We start from the raw sequence: 13,826 nt of genomic DNA on the forward strand, positions 1-13,826 counted from the left end.
GAGGCTTTCATTCCCCCCAACATGCCCATTTGTGTCAAGACAGTGAGGTCACGGGTGCCATTTTTACAAAGATGTAATTGGAGGAGACAGTAGGAAGCTTGTCCCTTAAAAAATAAATAAATAAACAAACAAGCAAATAAATAAATTAAAAAAATGGAGGTGTTAATGTTAGCGTCGACAAAAAGTAGCCACAGTATTAACACAGATACAAATCTTAAAATTGATTTTATCTCCCATAGCGCTAGGGTTGGAAATATATTCCTCCCTCCTGGAAAACAATATATATATATTTTTTTAATGTAAGAACGTGTTTCTATCGTAAGCACCCAGTTGAGAGACCTTATCCTTGGGCTACATGTTTCTGTGAGTGAGGGATGGCATGGGTTCGTAGGTTTCAGTAGTTTTATGGTCCACTTCTTTGCAGATTCTTCCCCTTGTCTGGCGTTTGCTGTGCAGAGGGGAGCACAAAGTGATCTTCTGCAAGCACATTAATGAAGTTCTTGTGCATCTTGGTTGAGAAGCATTCCGTCACAGGCCCTAGACAATCAGTCTTCTGCAGGAGACGCGCAAGAACAGCTGGGCTCTCGGAGAAGACTGCTGTATGTCTGCCTTTGCTGGGCGATTAGCGTGATGGTAGCCATAGCAACTGGAGCATCTCCATAGCAACGCGTAGCCGAGACAGGTGCAGTTGCATCACAAGGCTGTTTGTTGCCTGGCAAAAGGACAGGCCATTAGTACTTAGATATACGCTGTTGCCTTAGAAACAAATAACCTTACATAGCAACTACAGTTGGTTTGAAAGATTTGGGGGAGGAAAAAAAAAGGTTGTAGCAGCTTTTGTCTGTGTTCATAAAAATCAGCGCAAGCATACTCTATTGGAAATGACAACTTGAGGTCATATAGCTGTAGGAGATGAAATGGGATTTTCCAGAGCAAGCCAGCCAACATTGTAGAAATGTCCAGAAGGACAGAGCCATATGCTTGGTTTTCTTCTTGTGGCTGTAGCTCCTCCTGAGATGGAAGGGAACTGGGGTGGGAGAATTACTGATCTCTGACATTGGTGGGGAAGGCGACACTCGTTATTGGGATTTTCCCCAGATTCTCCGGTTCCTTAGTCATTCTCCATTCCCCCACCCTCCAGACCCCACAGAAAACCCTCACTCTCCTCCCCAGTTTGTATCTTGGAAGTATTTCTTAGCCTTTTGTTCCTCGGAAGTTAAGAACGTAAGTGTTATTCACTGGGTCCTATCATTGGTTCATTTAGACAGTACTTTGTTGCCAAATGCGACCCCAAGGGAAACACAGTAATTATTTAATAATTTGAAGGATTACGGCAGAGCTCTGGGGGTTGCATACTCAGGCAGAGGCTTTCGGAGCTGGCCTAAGCTTAATGACTTCATTTGATTTTTTAACATTGGCATAAAAATGCAAACCAGAGCTTTTGTGATGAAAGTAATTTCCAGGGGACGACTTCAGATCCTGCTCTGTCACCTCCAATTCCTCTTCTCCCAGGTGACAGAAGAAAAAAAAAAAGTTTTTGCATCTACCCCTGGGGGCGCTCAGATTTCACCTCCGTAAAGGTCACTGGATGTGGGGTGAGACGACGGATCAGATTCTAGCTAGCCTGCTGCTTTCGTGTCGTCAGTCTGAGGACAAGTCACTTTCTATGTCCTGGGGACAGCTATCCCTTCATCTCGGAGCTCGGGTTTTGCTCCAGGGTCGTCTGGTGTGTGTGTTTAGGGTCCTAATGACTGGATGACCATACAGTATTTGGATAGCTTACAGTGACGTGGTATCTGGTTCAAGTCCAAGCCGTGGGGCCACTTGTTGATGGGACTTGGGGAGGATGGACGTGGGACAAAGCACGTCATTAAACAGGGACCAGAAATGCCAACTTAACAGTATCTGGCAGGTCCTCTGTGAGGTGGGGAATCACTCGTCATCTGAGTGGGACACCTGGGAGGTGCTTGGCGTTGGCGGGGCTGGTGCTTAGCGTGATGTTGATTGTACCGGGTGGGTGGTTATTGCTCGTGCTTGCAGGTGTGCCTGGCGAGTAGCTCCACACCAATCCTCGGGTGCCTGAGCACTGCAGGGACAACGAGGCATCGCACAGCACTGCCCCAGACGTTGCTCAGGGCCAGATACAGTGCTGGACATTGTAGCTCGTGGACTCAGGCTTCCGTGTTCCAGTGTACCCTTCTGGTTGTGTGTTAGGCTGTTCCTCTGTACCTGCCTCTTTTGACACCCCAACTGTGAATTGTTTTTGATGGAAATGCAGAGCTCAGTGACATTGGCTATAACAGAGTAAGAACCGAGTGACTTTTTTTTTTATAATTAAAAAGGTTACTTTTTAAGATTTTTTTTTTTTTATTAGAGAGAGAGAGCAGGAGCAGGGAGAGGAGCAGAGGGAGAGGGAGAAGCAGACTCCCCGCTGAGCAGGGAGCCTCGTGTGGGGGGCTCGATCCCAGGACCCCAAGATCATGACCTGAGCAGAAGGCAGATGCTTTGCTGACTGAGCCACCCCGGCACCCCAGAACTGAGTGGCTTAGCAGAAGTTTATTTTCTCACAGATCTGGATGTCCGGAAGTCAGAGATCCAGGTGTCAGCAGGATTGATTTCTGAGGCTGTGGGAAAATCAGTGCCAGGCCTAGCGTCTGGCGGTCGCTGGCGTTCTTTGGCATTCCTTGGGTTCTAGAACCTCGGTCCCTGCCTTCATCTTCACCTGGTGCTCTCCTGGTGCCAGATTTCCCCTTTGTATAAGGACACTGGTCTTATTGGCAGAGGGGCCTGCCCTCCTCCAGTGGGATCTCATTTTAACGAATTACACTGCCAGTGACTTCACATTCCGAGATACTGGTGGCCAGGAGTTTTGGTGGAAGGGGACACAAAGAATTGCACCCATGACGGACGGCCCTTTTCTTAGTAAGGCATTTTGGTGGTAAAAATAGGGAGAAGTGGAAGGTAAGGAGATACTCAAAAAACAAAACACTAGGGTATGACAGAGAGACCCAAGAGCTGACCTGAAATTGTTCCCAGTGGCCAAAACTGGGACAGTTTGAGGAGCAAAATAAATAACAGTGTTGAGTTATAACCCAAAATGTAAAGTATGATTCTGTGAGTCCACACTGGTGTAAATAAATGATGGAATTAGTAAATGGGCATAGAGACAAATCTCCCATTGAAAAGAATTCCAGACAATTTAGGGAGATATTTGGAGCTTAACTCCCCACCCGGAGTGGCTGCATTGAATGACTTGCTTCCACAGAGTGAGTATGGAGGGAGCAGAAGAGGAGGTTCATAGTGGGAAAACCTGGCACCCCTCACCTTGGCCAGGTGCTCAAAGCTAACTTCCATGATTAGAAGTTGCCAGCAAGCACCTTTGATAGGATGTCATGAACCTGACAGTTCACCTCTGTGGTTTCCCCCCCACCAGCCCCCAAGTCCATAACCCCTGCCGGATTGCAGGAAAAACATCAGACAATAGTTCTGTCCCCAAGGCAGGGGTGGGGTGGGCACTCTCCAAAATCGCTGATTGGTGCTCTTCAAAGCTGTCAAGGTCATCGGGGGCAAGGAAAGTCTGGAAAACTGCCATAGACCTGAGGAGGCTAGGGAGACGCCAGGGACTGAATGGTAACACAATATCCTGGATGCGTTCCTGGAACCCAAAGGACACGAGGGAAAAACTAGTAGAATGTGAATAAACAGAGCACGTCGGTTGATGGTCACATACCAGAGTTGGTTCCTTAGTTGTGATGAATGTCCCCAGATCACGTAAGCTCTTACATCGGGGAAACTGAGTGAGGGGTGTCCGGGAACTCTGTGCTGCCTTTGTAATTTTGCCGTTGAAGAAAAAGCAGCCCCCAGCACACAGGCTAGTTGAGTTTATCAGTTTTAAATATCCAGGTCATTTTTGGTCTAATGAAAAGTCAGCTCACCGCGGTGCTGAGCGCTTGCCTGACCTACTTTAGGTCTCTGTCTTCATGATGCTACATCTGGAGGGCTGCTCATTGGGAGTTCTAGTTTTTACCTCAGTTTTCTGTAGGGTCAGAGGAGCCACGCAAGTGGACATGCCTCTTAATCAGATATTATGGTTCTCGGAACTTTACTGTTACGAAATGGCACCCAACTTTGCTTTGTAAGGTCCCTAGGGCCAAGCCCAGGGAACTCTGCTGATCCTGCAAAATTGACCTCTTTGAAGACTCACCCACGTCAGTCGTCAGTCAGTGTGGCCTTCAGACTCCGGGCCTGGGAGGAGGAGGGAGGGATGGTAATTTTGGGTTTCTTCCCCACAGGCTTTCAAAAAAGTCCTATTGTCTATTTTAATGGTTAGCTTGCATATGCCCCTCCTTCCTGCACGTGGAATTTCTCGTTAAAGGATATGCATATTTCATGCATATTTTAATGCTTTTGCTATAGATATTGCCAGATTGTCTTCCAATTTTACACTCTGTTCCAATCTATACTCCCACCAACTTTTTAGGAAATTCTCATTTTCTAACCTTTTTCCATATCTGGTGGTTAAATAAACAGTTCCCCAGTGGGAGACCCCAGCTTTTATGATTTTGATATTTTATAGTGGGGACATTTAAATTTTGCAGCTAGATTAGTGCCCTTGTAAACGGCGGCTGTCAACTAACACTGTTTGTGACAAGATTCTTTTATAAAAGTATGTATGTGGCTGGGCCTTATGTAATATCTTCTCTTGTATAGGAACCAATCCAAAATCAGTTTATAGAAGAAACATTTTAATCGTCTCTCACCGTAGGTGGGTACAGGTTTTAAAATTAATAAGTATGGTTTATAGAGAGTTTCCTGGATGATCAGTTTTCAGAGAATGGAATTTTTTTTTAAGATTTATTTATTTATTTTAGAGAATGAGGGCACACTGGGGAGGGACCCTAAAGGGAGAGAGTCCCAAGCAGACGCCACGCTGAGCGTGGAGCCTGATGCAGGGCTCAGTCTCACGACCCTGAAATCATGACCTGAGCTGAACCAAGAGTTGGAGGCTTAGCTGACTGTGCCACCCCGGCTTCCCGAGAAGGGAAATTTAATAAAGTGAAATGCCTTTAGGAGCCAGAGCCAGTGTAGTTTCTTGATTCCGTGGTATGTGCAAGGATAACTCAGCATCTTGTATGCCTCTGGTCTATGTGATAGGCTGGCCCATGGTGGGGAGCTAGCTAAACATGAGTCCTGAGCGAGGGGACTTTTGTTCCGTACCCTACCTTCCATTTGTCTTTTAAATATCTTCACTCTAGGCTGCCTAGGTAGCTCAGTGGGTTAAGCCTCTGCCTTTGACTCAGGTCATGATCCCAGGGTCCTGGGATCGAGCCCTACATCATTGGGCTCTCTGCTCAGTGGGGAGCCTGCTTCCTCCTCTCTCTCTCTCTGCCTGCCTCTCTGCCTACTTGTGATCTCTTTCTCTCTGTTAAATAAATAAAGAAAAAAATCTTTAAAAAAAAAATCTCCACTCTAAGAATAATCACAGTGTATTTCATATTTTGTTTATTGTGGCCAAACATGTATAAAGTTAGAAAAATCCACAAGATTTTGATGTTCTAAGTTTAAAGAATTATATTTTGGATGACTTTATCTAAAGTTTGCAGATTCAAAACATAATAGTATCTATTGCTCTCATTTTTTTTTTCCTTAAAAAAAAAAAAAGTCCTGGGCAGGGTGTGGGGGGCAGAAGGCAGATGGTGGGGGGACTGATTGACTCAGTCCGTTAAGCATCGGACTCTTGATTTCAGCTCTGGTCTTGATTTCAGGGTTGTGAGTTCAAGCCCCATGCTGGGCTCCACTCTCGGCCTAAATAAAAATAAAATCCTGGACATTCAGACTTGTCATTTAGCTCTTTATGTTTCTTTTTGCCTCTTCAGAGCCATTTAATGAGCCACAAAAAAAATACATTAATGGCCTCTCCAAAGATTCTGGCCTTTTGATATTGAGGGCCTTAATGAAAATGGCTGATTTTCATGCTGACTCAGCAGTCCTGCCCTCTTCATGTACTTTAAGCTTGTTCTTTATGATTTTTTTTTAAATGCCTACGTGGCAGAGAAATTGTACAGAGTGGTCAGTATATATTCAGATTAATGAAATTACCACTGATTCCTCACCAGGTGGGAGTTCTTTGGCTATACGAGTGAACTGGTAATGGCGGATGGGGGATTGCGTTGGGAGGAGGTGGGAAGGGGAGGTGTTTGGGGAGCTCATCCTTTTAGACAATTAGAAGATTAGAAAATCCTTAGAATCTTAAGCTTGTTAACATAACTGTGTTAATTCCCCCACCAAAATGCTGAATTTGCACACAGTAAGGAAGAGCTTATTCATTGCTTGGATAGCATCCAGTAATTTTTTGACTTATAAGACATCTTTCTTTCCAGTCGTTCAGAGTGGCGTGCATTTAATCGTTGGCAGAAGACCTGTAAAACCACAAGAAGATCAGTTTTAACTTGCACTAAAGGAGTTTAATTGTTAGATTGTCGTGTCATTGCAAGTTTTAATTCGGCCAAGCAGGAAAAATGAATGTGAGGATTTAGATGAGTTGCATCATAATTGCACTTGTAATATTTACTTGTAAGCAGTATAGTTGACGGAAACTGTAAATAGTTTTTTAAATTCTCATATTCGGTACACTTATCTGTGTATGTTTAATTTAAAAGGGTGAGTGGGGTGTGATGTATTTTGAGAGAATATGCCTAAATTTCAACTTTCTGCTTAGAGTAATCTCTTAAAAAATACTCAGTTACAAAAAATCTATATGAAGCTTTGTTGTGCTTCATATGTAGAAAGATATGCTGAATTAATGTGGTAGCATAGCTATTGGATTGAATGACAAGGTTTTCTAGTGGTGGTACTTCCAAATATAAAGTTTATTTTGTTAAAAAATTGGCAAGACAGGGGGCGCCTGGGTGGCCCAGGGGTTAAGCCGCTGCTTTCGGCTCAGGTCATGATCTCAGGTCCCTGGGATCGAGTCCCGCCTCCGGCTCTCTGCTCAGCAGGGAGCCTGCTTCCCTCTCTCTCTCTCTCTCTCTCTGCCTGCCTCTCCATCTACTTGTGATCTCTCTCTGTCAAGTAAATAAATAAAATCTTTAAAAAAAAAAAGAAAAAATTGTCAAGACAGGGAGTAGAAAAGGCTTAAGATTGTAGGGTTTCACTCCTGCATGTTAAAAATAAAAGTGCTCATTTACAATGTGAACTTTAAAAATCCATTAGTTGGTTGTAATTTTATTTGCATATCAAATCATGCTATCTTTTGACTTCCATTATATGTTCTGAGTTGGTCACAGGGTATTTTTTTTTTTTTTAATTTTAATTTTTTATTTTTTTCAGCATAACAGTATTCATTATCACAGGGTATTTTTAATCTCAGCCTTTTGCCTTCATTATGCTGTTCTTTGTACACTTCTCGTTCAGTCTTACATTATTTTATTTCGATGGAAAACAGCCCCTGGTATCTTTGAGCACTTAGGGACTAGGCGTATCGTGTGAGTATTGTGCCCAGTCACCCAATGTCAGTCTGTTTTCAACGCACTTTGAAAGTTGAATGTTGAGTCATCAGGACCTATGACCTCCAGGTGCTGAGTAAAGCTCACGCCCCGGAGAGCCACATAGACTTACTGTTTGGTCCTCAGATCTCTTGGGTGCCCTCAGTCCCTGGTTTGCATTCAAGTAGCAGAAGTGTTAGGAGCTCTTAAGATCTGCTGATCCATTTCTGTCCACCTGACCCCTGAGATGATGGAAAACGAGGTTCTCTGTCCCTCATTCCCCTTTAGAAGGTCAGGGTGTCGTTGGACCCACCAGGAGTCTGGGGTCTTTGCTCAATTCTCTTCCTGTTCCTTTGCCGTTCCGAAGAGCCAGCGGAGGACCAGCGGACCAGAGGGTGAAGCGGATTCCTGATCAGAGCATCTTCGCCATCGCCAGGCCGTGTCCGTAAAGTGGGGCTGACCCGCTTTCTGCATGTTTGTCAAACTCCTCACCTTCCCAGAGGGGGAGAAATTGATCTCTGTGTTCGAAATATGGAAGAACTGTCAGAAATGCCTGGAATCAATGATGAACAGTGTGGAACAACAGGCAGCACATTCTTTGTTCTGCAGCCGTGTCAAATTGGCAAATTCTTCATCACAATAGAAAAGGAAAACCCACCAGTGCTCTGTGTGTAAACTTCTTCGTCTTCCCATTACAGCTAGAAACTTCTGGATGTTATAGATTAAAAAAGGAGGGGGGTTAAACAGAGAGGTGTAATATAATTAGGCTTAGCAAGAGTGGAACCCATCAGTCATAAGATTTGAGGAGGCTAGAATGGGAGAAGGAGTAGTTTACTGTTGGTATGTCAGCAGTGAGTCGTGTTGGTCACAAGGGTTCTGTAGATAGTCTTAGGTAGTGTTAATAAAAGATGAGTGTTTGAACAAATGATGTGATGGCCAGTAATTCCCACCTGCAGTGTGGATCAGACCTCACTGGAGAGTTTTCTGTCCAGTTGGGAGGGCACTTTGAGATGAGGTGGAAAGCTGTGAGGCTGGCTGGGGGGCGGGAAGAGCTGGGGGTGTAAAATCTGGAGGAGAGCACCTGCAGAAGGTCAGTGTGCCTGCCATCTTCAGCTTCCCCTAGCGGGGATTGGATCTGCCGGGTCGAAGTTGTAGAAAGAAAGATATGGACTCAGGCAAAGAAGCTCTCCCTAATAGAACAGCCTCTAACACCGTGCTGGGCACAGAGCAGGAGCTGGATGAATGTTTGGGTTGGTGAGCTGATGTTTGGATGGATGGGTGAACGAGCTGCTCGGGGGATACTAGTGTAGACTAGAGGACTGGTTGCTAGACTAGAGATCCTTTGGAAAGATTGAGTTACTGCTTAGAGAGTTGTAAGGTTCTCCCTTCCAGCTCCTGAGATGTTCCGTCTCTGAGTCTGTCGAGCTGCTCTGGCAGTCCAAGGATGGAGCCCCACTCTGTGGCATGGAGTTTGTTATGTTGGAAACAAGACATTAGGGGAAACGTGCCTGGCGTTCTTACTCAGAAAGGAGAGGTCAGATTCTTCGCCTGAAATTGTTAAGTCCAGATTTCAAGCCCGTGATGGGACTAATTTAGTTATTCTTTATTCTGTGTCATCCAGCTTTGTGATTCGTGCCCTATAATTACCTCCCTTGTTTTAGTGACACTTCTTTGCATTTCCTTCCGTGTGAATAAAATTATCACTGCAGTGTTTTGCCAAGCAGAAGATCATTTCCAAAAGCTGTCCATCAAATCGTCCGGACCTTCCCCCTATTGTTTATCCACTGAATTAATGAGAGCGACACCCACCCTTTGTATAAATCTCCATGCGGGAGCCAAAGTGCTGTCCTTGTTCTGTAGGATCACATGTTTGTGGCCAGAGCCTCGGATCACATTCTTAACCTTTTGTCTTTCTTTCATAAGGCCCATGTCACAGTGTTTGTCGGTCCATCGTTGAGACCCTGCCGTGTTACGTGAAAGGTGCGGAAAGAGTGTGAGAAGCATCAGAAATTTCGTTAATTGCCAACTCCCGCTGATTTTTAAGTCATGTGGAAAATACATCCATAAACCATTTAGACACATTTCTTAATCCTTATCTTTCTAGATTGAGTTGCTTAATCACAGTAGTCCCAAGTTGAGACATGCTCGCTGTGCATTTATCTGCTTTTGAATGGAAAGTTTTGGTCAGAGTCTGCTAAGCAGCTGCTCATTCCGCCCATAGGTCTATGACAAACTTGTGTTCTCCCCCAGCACACATTCCCCATCCAGTCTGGCAGGAATAAAAGTGAATGGGGGGGAAGCCCATTCAGAAGAAAACAACAAGAAGACTTGTAGCAGTTTCCTCTACCTCCTTCCTTCTCCTCCTCCTTCTCTCCCACAGCCCCTTCCTTCTGCCGTTGTGGAGCCTGGGGTGACAGGCTTCTTTTGCAACTATACAGAAAATAGAGTGTTTTTGAATCAGGATTCTTTTGGGCTAGAAATTGACACGTACACCCCTTTTTCAGCTTCTAGAGAAACCAAGGCACATAAAAAGACTTACCCTGTTTAAACTTTCCAGCAGAGTCACTCACTGGAAGGAAGGGTGTTCTGGCTGGCTTGGTGAGTTCCTCAGGCCCACAGCCTCCTGGCCAGCCCTCTGCCTCCCTGCACCTGCAGAGGACTGGACCCCTGCTGGTCCTGCAGGCAGACTATCGGATGCAGCAGCTGTGACATCCTCAAGAGGAAAAGAGAAGTCTGAGAAGCAGAAAAGTGAGAAAGATCTGAAGATCCCAAGCTTCTCAAGTGTGGTGCTGGCTTCCCCAGCTCTCCCCCACCTCCCCGCACCCCTTTGGTAGACGAGAAGTCAGGCAGGGTGCTCTCTTCTGGGCCTGTCCCTGATGAGCCTTGGTGCCTCGGGCAGGTCCTTCTGCCACGCACGAGGGGACACGTGATGGAGCCAGACTCGAGAGCCCCACGTGTGCTGACACAGACCAGGACTGGAACCTACCTCCAGCCCACCACCAGCTCTTGACCATCCACCATGGAAGCAGGCTCCCAGCAAGTCTCAGAAACACATGCAGCTTCGAGCCTCGCCTGGGCTCCCCACCAGCTGTGCCACCTTGGACAAGTTACCTGGCCTTTCCGAAGATGTACCTTGTCATTCCTTTGTGGCATCACAGTACCTACCTTAAAGGAGTACTTGCTGGGGGCATTAAATGAAGTAAAAGGATGTATCCAATGCTTGTCACTTGTGTGTGGTCCCCAGAAAATCAGTGCATTGTAGTTTCTCCTTCCCCACCATCGCCAGACTTTCCTTTTGATAATTGTATAGTCTTGTTTTTGCCCAGCGGCATACCAGTGCAGCCCTTGTATAGATGGGTTTACAACGTAAAATACCTTTTTATATTTTGTATTCTGTAGTTTTACAAGATTGAGGATCTGTGAAAACCAGGTCTCTCTTTGAGCTCTCCCTTCCAGTGCTCTAAACAGAACTTTGCATACAGGTGTTACTCAAAAGATATTTATTAATGATTTCTCTGAGAGAGCGGAGCGCAAATAAAATAGTGCAAAATATTTCTTCCGACTGCTCAGGGACACCAGGATAATTGGCCACCTTCCTTGTTTTACCGGCACAAGGTAAGGGACCTACTAGGGATGGGGAAGGAGAAGCTCCATTCCGTAGCCCTTCCCTCCTAAGATACCTCAGGGATTTTGCAGTGTTGGTGCTCCTGCCTTTCCATTTTCTTCCCCATCTGTCTGCTGAGGCCCTGGTGTACCCTTGGGCATCACAAAGCCTGCAGATTTGGACCAGGTCATTCCTGAAGCCTAAGAGAGCCATCACACTACTCTGGGATGGAAAGTTGGTAAATTCCAGGCTGTTGACTCTAAGGCACCAAATATTGTCAGAGGACTAAATATTTTGCAGCTGCCATAGAAAATGCAAATGCACTTAAGGTGAGTGCTGGCCAGGAACCGCTCCAGCTTTGTCCCATTCATGATCCCCCCCCCCCCCCCAAAAGACGCTTCCTGTGGAACGGAGCCCTTGAAAGGGGAAGCGCTTGGGCTCCGCCTTCCCCCATCCTAATGGGAAAAGTTTTCACCACAGGCAGGCCCCAGCAGTCCGTTGTGCTCATTCTTTCCCACATACATACTCCGTGTTTAAATCTCTTGGCAGTAACTCATTAGTTTCCTCCCCTATATTCTTTTCCTCTTTGATGAGAACAAAGCCCGGGTCCTCCCTGAGATAGATCTTCCCCTCGCCTCACGCCCAGGACACCTCACTGTTCTATGTACACCCTCACCCAAATCGTAGCCTTGCCCACCTGCAAAAAGATGAAGATCTTGTTCTTTGTACTTGCAGACCTGTTCAGAACTCACAAATCCATGGCACCGCAGACCCTCGCTTCTGCGGGGGCTGTGCAGGCGACGCATCCCGTGGCCGGACCAGCTCAGGACCCCTCTCTCGAGCAGGTCCTCCTTCCGGCTCTTTAATGGAGTGTTCTAGAGAAAGGAAGGCTTGGACCTGTGGTAACTCCAGTGGAATTTTATTCTTATTGAATCACTTTGAAGTTGCCTCCTTCCAACGCTGCCCCCTCTTGCCCTCCCCTCTTAGATGTGGCTGTTCTGTCATCAGAGTTGTTGAAGTCAGAGTTAGAGGAAAACCAGCCTGAATTTCTGTAAAACAGCTCTTTGATGCAGAGTAAAGCAAAAAAAAAAAAAAATCTATTTCCATCGAATAGTCTAGACTTACAAGAAACAGGCCAGAGATGTCAGCTTTTTAGCAGTATGGGATTATAAAGAATTTTCAATTCAGTTAGTCCCTCCTGTTTTGAACCCTAAGCTGTGGTTTGATTTCGGACTGGAGGTGAGAGGCAGAACACCAAGCATTCATTAAACACCTACCCTGTGCCAGGCCTGGTCTCACAGCCACCATGTTTGCAGTCTGTCTAAATCCTTGCAGGGTCCAGTGAGATTGATTTTTCACTGTCCTACATTCAAGAGAACTAGTGCTAAGTGAGGTGTCCTGTGCCTGATGCTGGCTGAGCGGGGACCCAAGCCAGCCTCTTGTCCTTATTCCGACAGCAGACTGAGCTCTTCCCGCCATAATTCTGCATCTTGTGGCCACTGTCTTCTATGGAGATATTGTCTGGTGTCTAATTTTTGAAGAGGCGTGCCTGGGAAAGGAGAAATGGCATATCACCTTCTGAACGGCATTTTAGGTTTTTATAAAGAGGGTGGGAAAGATGGAGGCGAGAACAGGAGAGGGCCACTGCAGTAGATCAAGCCAGTGGAAATGAAGGTCTGTAACTGAGGCCAGAGAGGAGGGAACAGAGGCATGTGGAAGGAGGTCCGTGGGCTGGGTGGGCGAAGGGTGGGGAGAACACCGAGAGGGTTCTGACCTGTGTGGATGGAGGAAGGCAGTGTTGAGGGAGATGGGGAGAGAGGTGCCCAAGAGGGCCATGGGACATTGTGTGCACACGCATGTGTGCGGGGATTGCTTCTGTTTTAGACAAAAATAGGTAAATGTGGGACAGGGAGAATCACCCAGCATTTCTCCAACTTGGGATTTAGAGATCACTTCATGATTTTGGAGATTATTTATGCTGTTTAATAAGAAAAAAGACATTCCAAATTCACGTTATTAGCACTTGCCTTGTCCAGGAGGTCTGCTCTTAGAAGTAATTGGGATTTTGTTTTGCATTTTCCTCCAGGCCTGCGTAAACAGTCATCCTTGGGAATAAATGGCCAAACAACTATCTTTTTTTTTTTAATTAACTTTTTAATTTTAATTCCAGTATAATTAGCATACAGTGTTAGAGCAGTTTCGGGTGTCCAATATGGAGACTGAGCACTAACCTACGTCACTCAGGGCCCCTCACAGCAAGTGCACACCTTAGGCCGTGTCACCTGTTTCCTCATCCCTCATCCACTCCCCTCTGGGAACCATCAGTTTGTTCTCTAGAGTTAAGAATCTATTTCTTGGTCATACAACTATCTTTCTAATCATTTTTTATGTGTAATTTAAAAAAATAGGAGTGTGGGGAGATATGACAGGAGCTAAACCACCTTTTGGGTTTGAGGTTTTTGCGTTTTTTGTTTGTTTTTGGGTTTTTTTTTTTTTTTGTCATTGTGTTTAAAGCAGTATATTTTGTTAATGTTCTTCAAAAAAAAAAAAAAAAATGAACAACCACTGGCCTGAATCTTAATATGTATGGGCTCGGTAAATATTTGTCAAATAAGATGAATGCATGGAATTATCATCCTTTATTTGACATTGAAGTCGTTAGATGGGTTAAGGACATGGGATTAATTTTATTTTGTTAAGGAATAAGCAATGAAGATTCTTCCCAAAAGACCTGACCA

At 45.4% G+C, this 13,826-nt stretch overlaps 1 protein-coding gene across 5 annotated transcripts in view; it reads left to right on the top strand.

Moving 5' to 3' along the window:
- FOXN3 (forkhead box N3) overlaps positions 1-13,826 on the top strand; it is a 400,340-nt gene that overhangs the window by 229,848 nt on the left and 156,666 nt on the right. The window lies entirely within an intron of this gene.

Source organism: Lutra lutra, chromosome 7, assembly GCF_902655055.1.
Source record: "Lutra lutra chromosome 7, mLutLut1.2, whole genome shotgun sequence".
Taxonomy (NCBI): Eukaryota; Metazoa; Chordata; class Mammalia; order Carnivora; family Mustelidae; genus Lutra; species Lutra lutra.